Source organism: Cryptomeria japonica, chromosome 5 (genome assembly GCF_030272615.1).
Source record: "Cryptomeria japonica chromosome 5, Sugi_1.0, whole genome shotgun sequence".
Classification (NCBI taxonomy): domain Eukaryota; kingdom Viridiplantae; phylum Streptophyta; class Pinopsida; order Cupressales; family Cupressaceae; genus Cryptomeria; species Cryptomeria japonica.
The window spans coordinates 898,898,962-898,913,577 of NC_081409.1; positions in this window are offsets into that span (position 1 = coordinate 898,898,962).

Consider the following 14,616-nt stretch of genomic DNA (forward strand, 5'->3'; position numbering starts at 1 on the left):
AGCCTTGTGGCTTGGACCTTTTGTTATAACAAATAAAGCTGGAGAGGATGCATATTTCCTTTAGAATACAACAGGAGAAAGTTAGGAGTTGCCTGTGCATGGACAATACTTGAAGACTTTCTTTTCCTAAAGAGAAAAAAAAAAGGAGAAGGGATTAAAACCTGCATGTACAATATTCTTGTAAAATACCATATGTTTATTTTTCTTTCCATTCTAAGAAACCAGAGATTTTGAATTCTTGAAGGTATTATGCAGTATACCTCCATCCTCAGTCAAAGCCACTGTTGAACAATAAATTTAAAATTTTAAAATTTTCTTAAAGGTGTAAAAAGTTGGTACAGAATTAGGAGACTATTTATATTTTTCCCCTTAGGAGGGTCATATGAAAAATATCTATGAAACTTAAAATGTTTCATCGATACTAAAAGATCATCGGCCAACATATTACATCGAACACCTCAAGAAGAGTCTCGCCGAAAGGAAAGTTTCATCGAAATGAAACATAAAGTGTAGAGCACTAAGATGACTCCGAAGAAATATCTCTTTTGGTAGATGAAAGAAATGACTCATCAGTGTCCCAGTTTCATTGAAAAGCGGAAAATGAACAAAAGGTGATGTCGAAGAAGTTAAGCTACCGGTGAAACCTAAAAATGTCCATCAAAGACAAACCCCATCGATAGAAATATGTCGATAAAAAATAGAAGGGTTTCACCGATAAAGGAAAGGCATCAAAGAAGAAGAGGACTTCAGTAGGACTATCAGATACTTTATCGAAATAGAAGTCTCATCGATAGGGAGAATATATCGATGAGAAAGGGACTTTGGCGGGCCAGCATAAAGTTTCATCGAAGCATAAGACTCATCGAAAACAATTTCGATGAAAGTCCTAACAAACTCATCGACAAAGATCTCATCGAAGAAAGGATGGTTTTGAGGAAGCTAAAAAATGATTTTCGACAAGAGCCATTTACTGATGAAATGATATCGAAGAAGCCAAATATATTCCCATCAATAGTGTTTGTCGATGAAAATGATACATCGAGGAAGCACTTGAGTCATCAGCCAAAGTTATGGTCGTATCGATGAAAATCTGATATCGAGTAGGGCCTGGAATAACTCAAAGACATATATTTTTCACTGAAAGGAAGGATTTCCTAACAAGCAGATAGTATATCAATGAAAAGCTGTTTTCCTGATACAAAGCTTTCAGCGATCCTGAAAGAACATAAAATAAGTTGTGTCGAGGAAGAATAACTTTCGATGAGAAATTAAAGAGCTCCATCTAAGACAAAGGTTTCGATGAAAAGATAATTCACAGTCACTTTAGCTGAACATTGGTTCTTGCGAAGGAATTAAAAGCTTAAATTGAAGGCGTCACATCTGCAATTAAGTTCAAACACTTGAGTGACCATTGCAAGCACAGAGACATTAACTATTGTGTCTAATACAAGTTGCTCACAAGTTTACAACTAAATTGATCAAATTTTCATGAGAACTAGATGATTGCGAAGATTTGGAAAGTTGCACGAAGCTAGCTGAGGCTCGAAAGGAATAGTCCAAGCTGACAGAAGGAGTTTAACAATTCTCCAAGTAAGTGTGATATCCTATATTGATTGAAGTTATGGAACCTTCATCTTCTTCTAAAAAGAGTAGGAAAGGAAAAGAATTAAACCCTGAAGAGAAACCCAAATGATAGAAGAAAGAGGGAAGAACTCTAGTTTAGGATTTGTTAGACTAATGTCCAACTTCCAGTGTAAGGTCCAAGAAAATAAAAATTGAGGAAGAAGGACTAGAAGACAAATTTGAACATTTGGGAGACATATGGACTGAGATCAGAGGACATGAGTTGTTTTTATTTGGTTACAAGAGAAGGGAAGCTCCTGATCCCATAAGTAACCTGTGGAAGAGGAACTTAGGGAAACTGGTGGTGCCGAATGTATTTGTAGATGTTGAATTAATGAAAGCCCTAGCAGATTCCTATAATCCAGAAAACAAAACCATATATGATTAAGGAGGAAATCTTATGGTGACAATCAACAAATAGGCAATTGATATGGTGTTTGATTTAGACTGGGATGTAGAGGAGAAGATTGACATGCAAAAATTGTCACAAGAGTTTTTCAATTTAGAGGACATCTATAGGAAATGGAGTTTACCCATTCACCGGCCAAAGGTCGGAGGATCCATAGTTCCTTTCAGTACAGCTGACAAGGTGCCCTTTGATGTCAACCAATTTCATCCTTATTTCAAGTATACATACTATGTCGCAACCCAAGTCTTAGGCTTAGAAGCTCATCCTCTCATGGCTATTGGGGCTATGGTTCTATGTGCTGACTTGCAATCAAAAGACCCTAGGCCGTTTGATTATGCCACTTATGTTGTAGAAGCCTTAAATCATGGGTTGGAAAAGTTAAAAGGAGACCTTGTAAATATTCATTTCTCCTTGTATTCTTTGTTGCTGCATGTTATTCTTTATTGTGGACAAGAGTCCAATTTCTGGTCAGATGATTTTAGCATTAGAGCTTATGATAAAAGTGGTTTGAAAAAACTAGTCCAATTGTGGGTCTCTACATGGGACCAAAGATTTACAAACAACCAATACTGGCACTTCCAGGAATATTTTGTAAAACCACTCAGTGCAGCCCTTGAACAACATAGAGACTATACATTGTCCCTTGAGATCAAAAGATTCCTCAGACCGAAAGATTTCTCTCTAGAGTCTCAGATTGATCATAACTGGGGTGATTGGTACTGTCACTCTAATCATATAGAAATCAAAGTATTCGGGTATGAAGGGAAGCCATACATGCTCCCAATTGCAGTGCTAAACAGGGTGGCTAGTCTGGAGATTGTAAGACAATTATCTGCTATCAGTGCCAAACATCTCACAAACTTTGGTAAACAATCTATTGTGCCATGGTTATGAGTATTTTCTGATTTTATTGTTAAAAGTTCCAAAAGTTATCATTTACTCCAGAGTAAGTTAGATTATTATGGCATGACTCTAGGTAGTCCTAGGGAGAACTTTGATCCTGAGGGATATGTGAAAGCTACGAAAACATCTTAGAAACTAAGGGCTGGAACACATGTGGCTCAAATGCCAAATGATTTAATCAGGAATCTTGAAAGGGAGGAAGCCAAGGCCTTGAGAGAAAGATTTGAGATGACTTGGGAAGATTTCAAGTGGAAGAGAGTGAGGGGGAGAGTGGATGGAAATTTACCTGGAGATCTCCAAGACCCCTTGGAGGTAGCTAAAAAATTGCTTCAGCATGAGGCAGAAATTATGCATAGAGTGCCCCCACAGTTTCTCCATTTTATCAAAATTGGAAGAGAAAGTGATCCATTGGCTCACATGTCACCAAAATCAACTGCTAGTAGCATCCCTGCTGACTCCCCTAGAGAAGACTATCCCCCTGGCTTTGAGGTAGAAGTGGATATGGAAACTGGTGAATTCAATATCAAGGAAGTGGTTGATATAAGAATGACAAAACATGAAGATTTTGTTGCAGAAGAAGGGTTCACTTCCTCAAAGGAATTCCTTTCATTCTTATACCAGTATAAAGGGGCTCATGTGAGAATAATTATGGCTAGGAAACCAGAAGAAGAGCAGATGAAAAGGTTGTAGGATGAGATTGATACTTTCATGAAGGATATGACCCCTGAAAAGGGGAGGAAGATGCTAAAAGAGGCTAGTGTCATTATCTTTTCAAGTTGGGACATGAATTCAGCACTTATGTTTGACAGATTTCTGAAGAAGCAAGACCCGAACCAGCAGGTATTACCCTAAGAAGTAGATAAGTTGTTTACAAGTTTAGGATATGACCCTGATCAAAAGGCTATTTTGAAATGGGCACTATACCTGAAAGGGAAGAGGCCAATTATTATGGATATAGAAGAAACCTTTGGACATCTTATGGTCCATCAGGTAGGGAAGACTGACCCTAGGGTCACATCAAAATTGAATTTAGATGTAGCCAGGCTAAATGTGGATCAGACAGAGTTTTTGGTCAGGGAAAATATTACTTATAAGGGTTTATATGAAAAGACTAAAGATGAGAACCAGAGACTACAAACAAGGATACTGCAGCATGATATAGGAACTCCCATAAGTGAATATGCTTCATATCTCACAGGTCGAAGCTTGGATGATATTTTAGATGCCTCGTATTGGAAGTACAAAGCAGAAAAGGCTATCAAGCAGGTTGAAGATATGAAGCAAAAGATGTATAAGGTGGTCAATGACATAATTGATCACAGGTTCAAATCAATGATGCCTACTGTGGAAAAATATTGGTTTACATATACTGGAACTATAAAGGCTTTCAATCAGCATAACCAGCTTGCATCCAGAGTCAAAGGGATCACTGATGTCATGCTAGAGGAGCAAGCAGAGATTGATACTTTTGTAGGACCCCATGAAGAATTTGGGAGTATGCTGGAAAAAGAAATACAAACTTTGGATAAAGGGAATACCCCTAGGGTGCCCTCTTTTTATAGAGAAGGTATATTGATTACCTTGGATTAGTGGAAAATAGAATTGGTAAATATCAAAGAGCAATCATTTCAGGAACTACAAAAAAAAGAAGGCCTGACTACATTAGCGAATTACATCCTGTCGGGATACAATATACAAGAGTTTGAAATAAAGAAGTTGGTTGACACTGTTAGGCTTTACAAAGATGACAAATATACCAAACACATGGGAATGTTTAGTCTTCTTGTGTTTAGATTGGTTAACAAATGGTCTTCCTAATTAATGTATAAACAAAAGGACACATCTCTTGTCATGACCCTTCGTTTACATATATAAAGCGAAGGATTTTTGTATGAAAGGACAATGAGAAATACTACTAGATAGAAACACGGCTTTGGGGCTAATCAATTGTAATTGAAGATTGGAAAATCAATACAAGATCAGATCTTTGTTCCTATTCCAAATTTGCAAAGTATTCTTCTTTGTGGCATTTGTGTGTGATATTATCATAATAGATAAGATTGTTTATATTCTTTCAGTAAAGTATTCATTCTGTGTTATCTCAAATTGAATTAAAAGATTTATCTGTGGATTGTAATCGTTCCTAATAATTCTTTCTTGTGTGGTCTCATAAGGTTTGGGTTAAATACACACAAGCAATTTAATAATACAAGTGATTAACTGAGCTCATAAGGGAATAACAATTGACAGACCTATAAGGGATAGGTTTAATCATTGTCTCATACAACATATATTAAGTCCCTAAAGAAGTAACTGACTCTGTAGCCCAAAAACATAAAAGGCACTGATCATTAAGTACAACCCTCATTACAATTTACAAAATTCATAACTGAACAAACAATAATAGGAATAGTTGAGTAGGGAATATAGAGTAAGTTAGCAATAGTGTAAAATTCTAAGCACAAAGATCAAATAACTTCTACAACAACAATCTTGAACTCATCTACTATATCTCCATCCTAGGAACTTATGCTATTCAGAGATAGGAGGAAGCTAGATCAAGATACTTAATCTTCTATAAAAAGCATTAGTTGAAGGAACAACTAGTGAGTAGGTATACCCGCCTAGGTCCTGCAGAGCCTAAAGTGAGAGAGTTAGTAACCAAATAGGTGCACTCTATAAGTTGGCCAAGTCAATTGGAGGGTTTGATCATAGGAGTTGGCATTTCCTTAGAACCTATCCAATCTGTTGATTTGAGACCCAACATAATCCACATTGTAAGTCAGTGAGACTTCCCATTGAGCAGTGAGCTCTAGGCAGTTGGCCTTCCTACATGTGCAGGCCCCTCTTTTGTAAGTAATATTCTCTTATTGGCTAGTAAGTGGATATTCTGGGTCACAAATCCCACTGAGGTTTTCCCACACCGGGTTTCCTCGTTAAATCCTTGTGTCATGGTGTGCTTTTCATGGGGATGTTTTTAATTCTGTTTATTTCATTATTTCTTGCATATCGGTACACTATTATAATATGTTCTGTATGTTTTAAGTTGAGAAATTCTAATTATCGGTTAGATGCTACTTCACCCCCCCCCCCCCTCTTAGTATCTATGAGTTTCCTAACAGATAAAGGCTACAATGTTGAGTTTTACTGATACTGTTGATGCTCCCACGTACATATGAATATGAAGAGAATTTTTGACACTCTTTGTGAGTTAAATGAGGAAAAGGCCATTCTAGAGCCTATTCTAAATAAGTGGATCCAGAGGGAAGTGTATTTAGAATTCATTTGTGTATCTTATGATGAAGCTAGATCCGATGCCACTATCAAATCCACATGTGAATTGACCAAAGGTTTGACAAAGTTGGCAGAAGGGAAAGCCAATGTGGAAAGGAAGGCTAATTTATATAGAAAAGAGTATACTGAGCACAAATTTGAACTGTTTCCTAGACATTTTGTCAACCAAAATAAGATAAAGGACAAACAGGTATGGCTGGATGAGTTAGGAATTAATCTGTCTCTAGGGGTAAATGAAATAATCAATAAAGATGACACCTCACTATTTGTTAAAACAATTGAGGAAATAGAAAAGATCAAATCACATTATGGTTTCTTGGAGTCAGAAGTGAGGAAAATAAGCAACTCTTGGAAAAAGCTATTAAAGTTGGAGAAAAAGATTATTGGCTACTCATGGCCTACCGATTATGTTTTTCAAGAGTGGTCCAAAAAATATGCGGTGTAGGAAGAAGATGCTCCGGAGCAGTTACAAGAGGTTACAACCAAGAAAAAAGTGCAAGAGGCTAAAGATGCTGAAAAGGACGTGTAACCATTTCTTGGGGAGTATTTTCAGTTTGTAACAAACTCTTTTTGAAAAGGGGTCTGAAGCTTGTATGCATCCATGATTATATAAATGGATACCAGGACTAATAAAAAGGGGGATCACAAGAATTTGTAAGAAAACTCTGTAGAAATATATCTGGGATTTTCTAGTCTTATGGAGAATACTTTGAGTTTTGTAATACTTTTCAAAATTAATATCAATATACAGACTATGAAATTTTGAGCCTAGATTTTGTGTTGTCTTCTGGTTTACTTTCAATAGTTTATTGGTTTCAATTTTGAGTAATTTTAACATTGCAAGCACCAATGCATTGTTAGTGTTCACCTCCCTTGCTCGACTTGTACATCCAATTCTTGAGCTCAACAAACTCACTAGTTACCAACCATCTAAACAAGCCATCTACTTAATGTGTACTAACAATAATGGTTATTAACAACCATCATATGATAAATAGCATACACTTGAGCCAACTAACTCACTGGTTTACTAACCAACTATCTAGTGAACTGCTTAATGTCTCCTAAGAATAACGGTCATAAATGGCCATCATAAGATAATTAACATACACTTGAGTCAGTTGATTCATTGGTTATAGAAGTTCTAGGTTTAGCTGATCCAATTCATTACATAACAGTCTCATGTCTACTGACATTAACGGTTTACAAGGACCTTCATCAAATTCTGACATAACCTAACAAGCCAACTGCTACAAATCCCCTATCTCTAACAAGCTTCAAATGTCATCATGGAATTAAACCTGATACAACATTGGTTCCCTTATTTAGCTAAATTAACACATCATATTATGACTCAACAAAATATACGATTCTAATATTTTTTTTGTCTTTCTATATTCCCAAAAGTATGCATCTAATTGATGATAAGAATCCTTCTTCAGGTCTTGCAACCATGGAGACTGATATAATTTGATTATAACCGATGTCCATTGATTCCAAGATGAACCATATTCGGTTAAACTATGAGTTAAGAGTGGAAAACAAATAAACATAGAATAGCTATAAAATATAGCAAGGTATTGTGACTCTAAGATAGAAACCATCCTAGGAGCCTCCAATATATCAAAAGTTGAGAAAGTAGCAAGCTTACTATACAAAGAGAGTGATCACTATAAAGTTACAGTCAAGTTCAAAGCATTGATTTGTGGGAGCAAAGGGTTTCATATGGGGATAGAGTAGTCTCATGAAATATCATGACAGTCATAATCATAATGTAAAGAGTAGTCAAATCTTCAAGATAGATTGGTGGTAATGCAGTCATTCTTGTAGCGTCCTAAAATTGTGACACTTGCAATTTTGACTGCATTTGGGTCTTCACGATGGGGACACAACACTGAACCTGAATGGAGACCCCGAAACTTGTTTATGACATCAAAAACTACATTTTTCAGCACCCTGGCCTGATCCTCCTTGCACCCTGCTGTCCCAGGAGGTGGGACCATGGCGCCCAGTGCCTTGGTCCTTGGCCCTATTTTGGGCCCGGTCTCTTATGGGGCAGTGGGTCTTTAAGTTTGCAATTCAGAAAATAATCTTTCTAGGTCGGCCCAAGGTCGGAAAAATCAGTCTTTTAACCCTAGTTGACAAGTATATAAACTACATTTCCTCTCCCATTTTAAAAAAAAAGGACATATGTGTACAAGAGGTGGAAGCTATAGGCAAACATTCAAACATTCAAACATTCAAGCATTCCTTCAAGCAATTGATCATTCTAAGTCTCCATTCAAGGCTAAGTGTTGCATTCAAGATAAGGATTCAACCATTGAAGAGGAGATCACTTACAACATACAACATACAACAACATTTACACCTTCGCATGTAAGAATACAAGCATTCTTACAACAAGGTACCAGTACTTTATTACATTACAGACATTTACATTTATAGCATTCTCATTTCTTGGTTAATTCTAAAACTGGGGTTTGACCTAAAGGCAAACCCCTAATCTCTAACCCCCCAATTGTCCTCTCTTTTCTGTGTGTAGGTTGCAGGTACACGGCTGTAATTGAAGATCTGGAATCCTTGTGCAGAGATGAACAGATCCCCCTTTGTTTCGCTGATTTTTCGAAGGACCGTGTGCACGCCGGGCACCATCATCCTGTCAACTTTCACTCAAATTTGCAGGACAGCATCGTCTCGACATTTTACTACTAATTCTAGGTCTGCAGCTTCATCCCATATTCCTATCTCTATTTATAAGCAAATCTTTCTCACTTTACATGCATTCCTAGTTCAATCCTTCTATCTACATTCTTTACAAAAGAGGGTAGCCTTGTTGTCTTAACCCTTCAAACTCATTTAAAATCCAATCTTGCATTGTGTGGGATTGGATCTTGTGGGTTTCAACCCCTCTTTTGAATGTAAAGTCTCTCCTAAGTGAAAACCGTCAATCCTAGTGACCTCCTTTCTCCTTGGAGTGGGGGGAACACCTGGGGTTCAATTTTCCACTTTACATTTTGGTGAACCCGACGTGAACATCCTAATTCTAATTATTCATGGTTAGATCTGAAAAATTTGCTTCCTTAATTACATTTCCATGTTTGATCTTTTGCAAAATTTTAGAGGTTAATTGCATAAAAACCCTAAATTTTCTTTTTGGTAATTGAGCTTGTGAAATGTTTAATTGTTAATGCTTGTTTCAGATCTACCCTTCTATTGTAAATTGTCAATTCATATTTGTGCTTTAATTCTAAAAATTAAGTGGTTACATGTCAAAACCCTAATTTTTAAAACCCTCTTGATTCAACCTTTGACTGATAATTTCACTGATCAAAACATCTCCAAATCGGCTGTAACTTTGGATTCCACAACAAAATCATAATATCTTTCATCCCTGAAAATTTTGAAAAAAGTTGCGAGGACCGTGTGCACCCCAAGCGCCACCGTCCTTGACATTTTTTCTGAAATCTCGAGAGTTAGATCTTACTGTATTTTTCTGCTAAAATCCAGAATCTTGGCTGATTTCATCAATTCTAACACTTTCAAAATTAAAGTCAAAGTTGGTCTAGTGATTGCTTGGATTAAGGCTTCTAATCATTCAAAAATTGTGGAAATTGAAATTTTGTGTCAAAATTGTGTTTCTTACTATCCTAAATCTGAAAAGTATGCCGGCATTCATTCAAAATTTCAGTGCTTTATTCAAATTTTTTGCAGTTTGTGACCTTTGAAAATAAGTGTTTAATTGCAACAACTTTGATTTCTGCTTTCAAAATTGAATTTTGCATGTAATTGAGTCAACTTTTAAATTTCAAAGCTTGCATTGGTTTCAGTATTCCCTCTAAAATCATAAAATTCAAAATTTCAGTTTCCCTCTCTTTTTCAAAATTCAAATTTTGCATTTTTCAACAATCTTGGTAGGGTTCAATTTTGAGATTGCAACTTTAATTTGGCCTATCCACAGATCGTAAAATCACTCAATTTTTTCAGATTAGCTTTAAAATCATCATAACTTTCATCCCTGAAAATTTCAAAAAAAGTTGCGAGGACCGTATGCACTCCGTTCGCCACGGTCCCTGACATTTTTTCTAAAATTTCGGGAGATTGTCGTGATTGCATTTAACAGCTTAAATCTAGGAGATTGGCTAGTTTTATTGAAATTTGCTACCTCTAAATTCAAAATCTTCTCTCCCTCTCTAGTGTATGAGTTTTACAACAATAAGCCCTACTTACACTATTCCCGTTAGACGAAGCCTTAGAATTAAGTCTTTCCAAGGTTTAATTACTGAGGAGATGGAACCTAATTTGAATGGCCTCTTTAACGAGGACATGAGTAATTCCTCTAATCCTCTTAATGATGAAGAAGCTCTCCATGAGGTTTCTATAGAACAACTTTCGAAATTGGATAACCAATTTGATGATTTTCAGCAATGGATGTCTCATGAATACCCCGATAGTCAGGCTCTTTCATTAATTGAGGGTCTAAAACGTATGGTTCAAAGTGATAAGAATGGAATTGATATTTTGTGTGGTATTGCACACATTGTGGATTTGAATGTGATGAATATGAAGAGCTATACTGAAACTTTAGGTTATACACAACCTCCTACTCAAGTCAATCATTCTATTCCTTTAACAACTTCTATTGCTAGTATACCTACTTTTACATCAAACATAATGACTACTTCAACACGAAACATTCCACCTATGATCACCAGTCATGGGGGCAATCCTTCCTCTTCAATCAACCCTCTTCCTTCATTTAATCTGACTTCTTCATTCATTCCTTCAATGAGTGTCCCTATTACATCTCCACAAATGAACATGACACAAGGGGGCAATTCATTCAACCATTCCATTCCTCCTAGTAGTGTTCCTTGTTTCCAATCATCTCCTATGACTAACCATCATAGTGTCCTGCCACCTTACTCTCAATCAATACCTTCTTTCAATAACATAATACCTCCATCACAATCTAACATGTCTAATATGAATTCTTCGACTGAAGCGACCATTAACAATCTTGCACAAACTGTCTCTTCTTTACAGCAACAAATTGCCTCTTTGAATCAATCAAAGTTTAGTGTGCCCACATTTGATGTTGTGAGCCCACTTTCTCTTGACATTGTTAGAGCTATCCCCCCTAAACATGTTGAAATCCCACAGTTGGAGCTTTATAATGGTAAGGGTGATCCTTTAGCACATGTTAAGACCTCTCAAACAATATGTACCAATTTTGCTTATGACCAAAGGTTGCTTGCAAAATTGTTTACTAGAACATTAAGAGATAAGGCCCTACAATGGTATTTCTCATTGCCTTCCTATTCTATTACTTCTTTCCAACAACTTGCAAATGCTTTTATTCAACAATTTCAAAACAATATAAGTCCTAAAGTTACTTTGATTGATTTAATGCATTGTAAACAAGGTGTTAAAGAAAAAGTGACTGATTTCATTGGTAGATATAAGCATTTGTGTGCTCAAATTTCTTTTCCAGTACCTGACAATGATATTCAAAGAATCTTTATTTATAATTTACAAAAAGATATTAGAGAAAAACTTCTGTTTTCTGAGTTTACTTCTTTCCAACAGTTGTGTGCAACTCTTCACAATTATCAACTGACTGTGAGTCAAATGGAACAAGCAAATCCTATGGCTCCGAGTGATAAGGGTGATAGTAGTCAACAACCATTTGGGAAGTTTAAACCGAACAGAGGGTTCGTTAATGAAAACATCATCAACAACAATGTGAATGCAACATCAGGTGTGCCTCCTATTTCTAAGTTTTTCAAGAAAGAAAGAAAGTTTACTCCTTTGAATGAATCATTGCATAGTATTATGAATAAGTTATTGGAACAAAATGTGCTTACTCTCCCTCCTATAAAGCAAATCGATCCTACAAAGATTAGTTCACCCTATTTTGATAACAAATCTTTTTGTCAATTTCATCGTCAACCTGGGCATGATACTGAAAAATGTTTTACTTTAAAGGGTAAAATTCAAGATTTGATTGATAATAATACTATCTCTATTTCGGGAGTGAATGATAAAGGCAACACATCTGTAGCTCCTCCTAACCAAAATCTTAAGATTTTTACTGATCCATTACCTTCTCATACCTCTAATGTGATTGAGACTAATGATTCCTCTTTCTCACCTGATGGTCTTGTGTCTATGACTCCGAATGTGATTAACTTTGTAGAGTAGCAGAAAATCCCTAAAGAACCTTCCATCACATTTGATTCCAGTGAAAATATCAGGGCACCTCATGGTCCTTTATATATAGTTGCAAAATTCAAGAATACACCTTGCCGTGGAGTGCTTATTGATCCTTCTTGCATGGTTAATGTCATTACTGAAGAATTTCTTTTTTACTTTGCAATTGAATCAAGTGATCTATGACAAAACAAATGTGGTTGTGAAATTATTTGATGCATTTTCTTCTCCTACAATTGGTTCTATTACATTACCTATTGAGATCCATAACAAATCCCTTGATGTGAGCTTTGCTATTATTCCATCGTCCGAACAATTTCATGTGAAGCTAGGCTATCCTTGGCTATCTTCCATGAAAGCTATTGCTTCTCCTATTCACAAGTGTTTGAAATTTCCCCATAATGGTGAAGTTGTTACTGTCAATCATAGTCTCTTTAAACCAACTGAAAGAGCTTCTAGCATTCCTATTGATTATTTTTGGTCTAAACAATTCCAATCTATTCCACCGTGAAGTGATCATATTTTTAAATCTTATCAAAAGTAGAAAAAAGATATGATCCTATCTCTAAGTGAACCTCGAACACCCAAACTTGATATTCCTATCATTCTTGAGAAGGAAGTTCTTCCTTTGAAAGATAAAACTAATGTCTTTCCTCAAGAAGATTCCCAACCCATTCCTATGGATGTGACTATGTCTATGTCTGATAAACTTTCTAACAGTAGACCTATACCTCCTCATCATGATGGACTTGGTCTCCTTCCTAAACCAAATATTCCTCCTTTATATGGAGTAGTTCCTCCTCCTTCCTTTTATAGAGAGAAGAGACCTTCCTCTTCTCCTATTATCAAACCTAAGAAACCACAACCTAAACACCCAAGTGATAAGGATGAGAACATTCCTCCTCCTCAATCTCCTCAACTTCCTACTAAGACTAGACGAAATCATTCTGTGCGTGAACGTCGACGAAAGCGTCATCTTAGAGCTTGTGCAGCTGCTTTTCAAACTTTGCAATCCCCAAAGACACCTTCAGCTAGTATTATTCCATTTTCTCCTCAGCCGAAAATTGAGCCAAAATCTCCTAAACATAAGATGCATGATGGTCTTGATCCTGTGCGAGTTAAAGATCCTATTTTTATAAATCTTGATGATGATATAGATGAAAATGTTATTCATGATGAAAATGTTACTTCTCTTGCTTCTGATAGTGAATATGAATTTGTTGATATTGATAAACATTTATCTAACGAATTTTCTAAAGAACTTATCCTAGCTCCTAGACAAGAACAATGTGGCTTGGAACATGAACATAGCCCTTGTTTGGATCTTGTGATAGCTCCATCTGCTGTGTTGGATGTTCCTCCTCTAGCGTGTTTCCTGCCTTCCCAAAATATTGATCAGCAAGATCGGGGGGTGGATGATGTGCTAGATTAGTTCATTAGCATAGCAGATTCTCTCCTCCTCTCTTTTGTTACTTCTTCTATGTGTTATTCTCATTCTTCTATTTGTTGTCCTTAGTGTTGTCTACTTGAGGACGATGTAAAGCATTGAGATCTCTTTTGGTCTCTCTCATGTTGACTCAAAAGACACATGTGTTCCCTTCTTCTAGGTGACCTTCCTTGATTGGGGAATGAAGAACAATTATGCATACATACATATGATATACATGAATTATCATATAGCATACTGACCCCAAGGAAAGCGAAGTCACCTCGTGCTTTGTGTTTTGTGTTTTGTGTCTATTATCCTTGGGTTTATCTCACACTTGGGGGCTAAATCTTTGTGATAACGTGCTCCTTTCCCTTTTCATTTCTTATGTGTATCACTACCTTAAAGCAATCACCCCGGTTGATCATTTTTTCCATTGACCATGTCTCCCACTTCCGCAGCACTTACAATAGCTCTATAGGCCCTACTATTCTAATGGGGGCCAGATTATATACGTCACATGCCTGCTATAGCATCATTGCCCTATAGTTCCCACCCATGTGACATATAGAAGGAAACACCCGGGGCCAACAATTGCCTATCACCTATCATTCTTGTTATGTATGAGGCATACACCCCGTCCATACCTCTTCAAGATACTTAAAAACTTCTTGGCGAACTTAGCTTTGCCTTGAAAATTTTTGGTATTTTTCTTGCATGACTCATAGTGAGGGAACCTTACTACTGATAG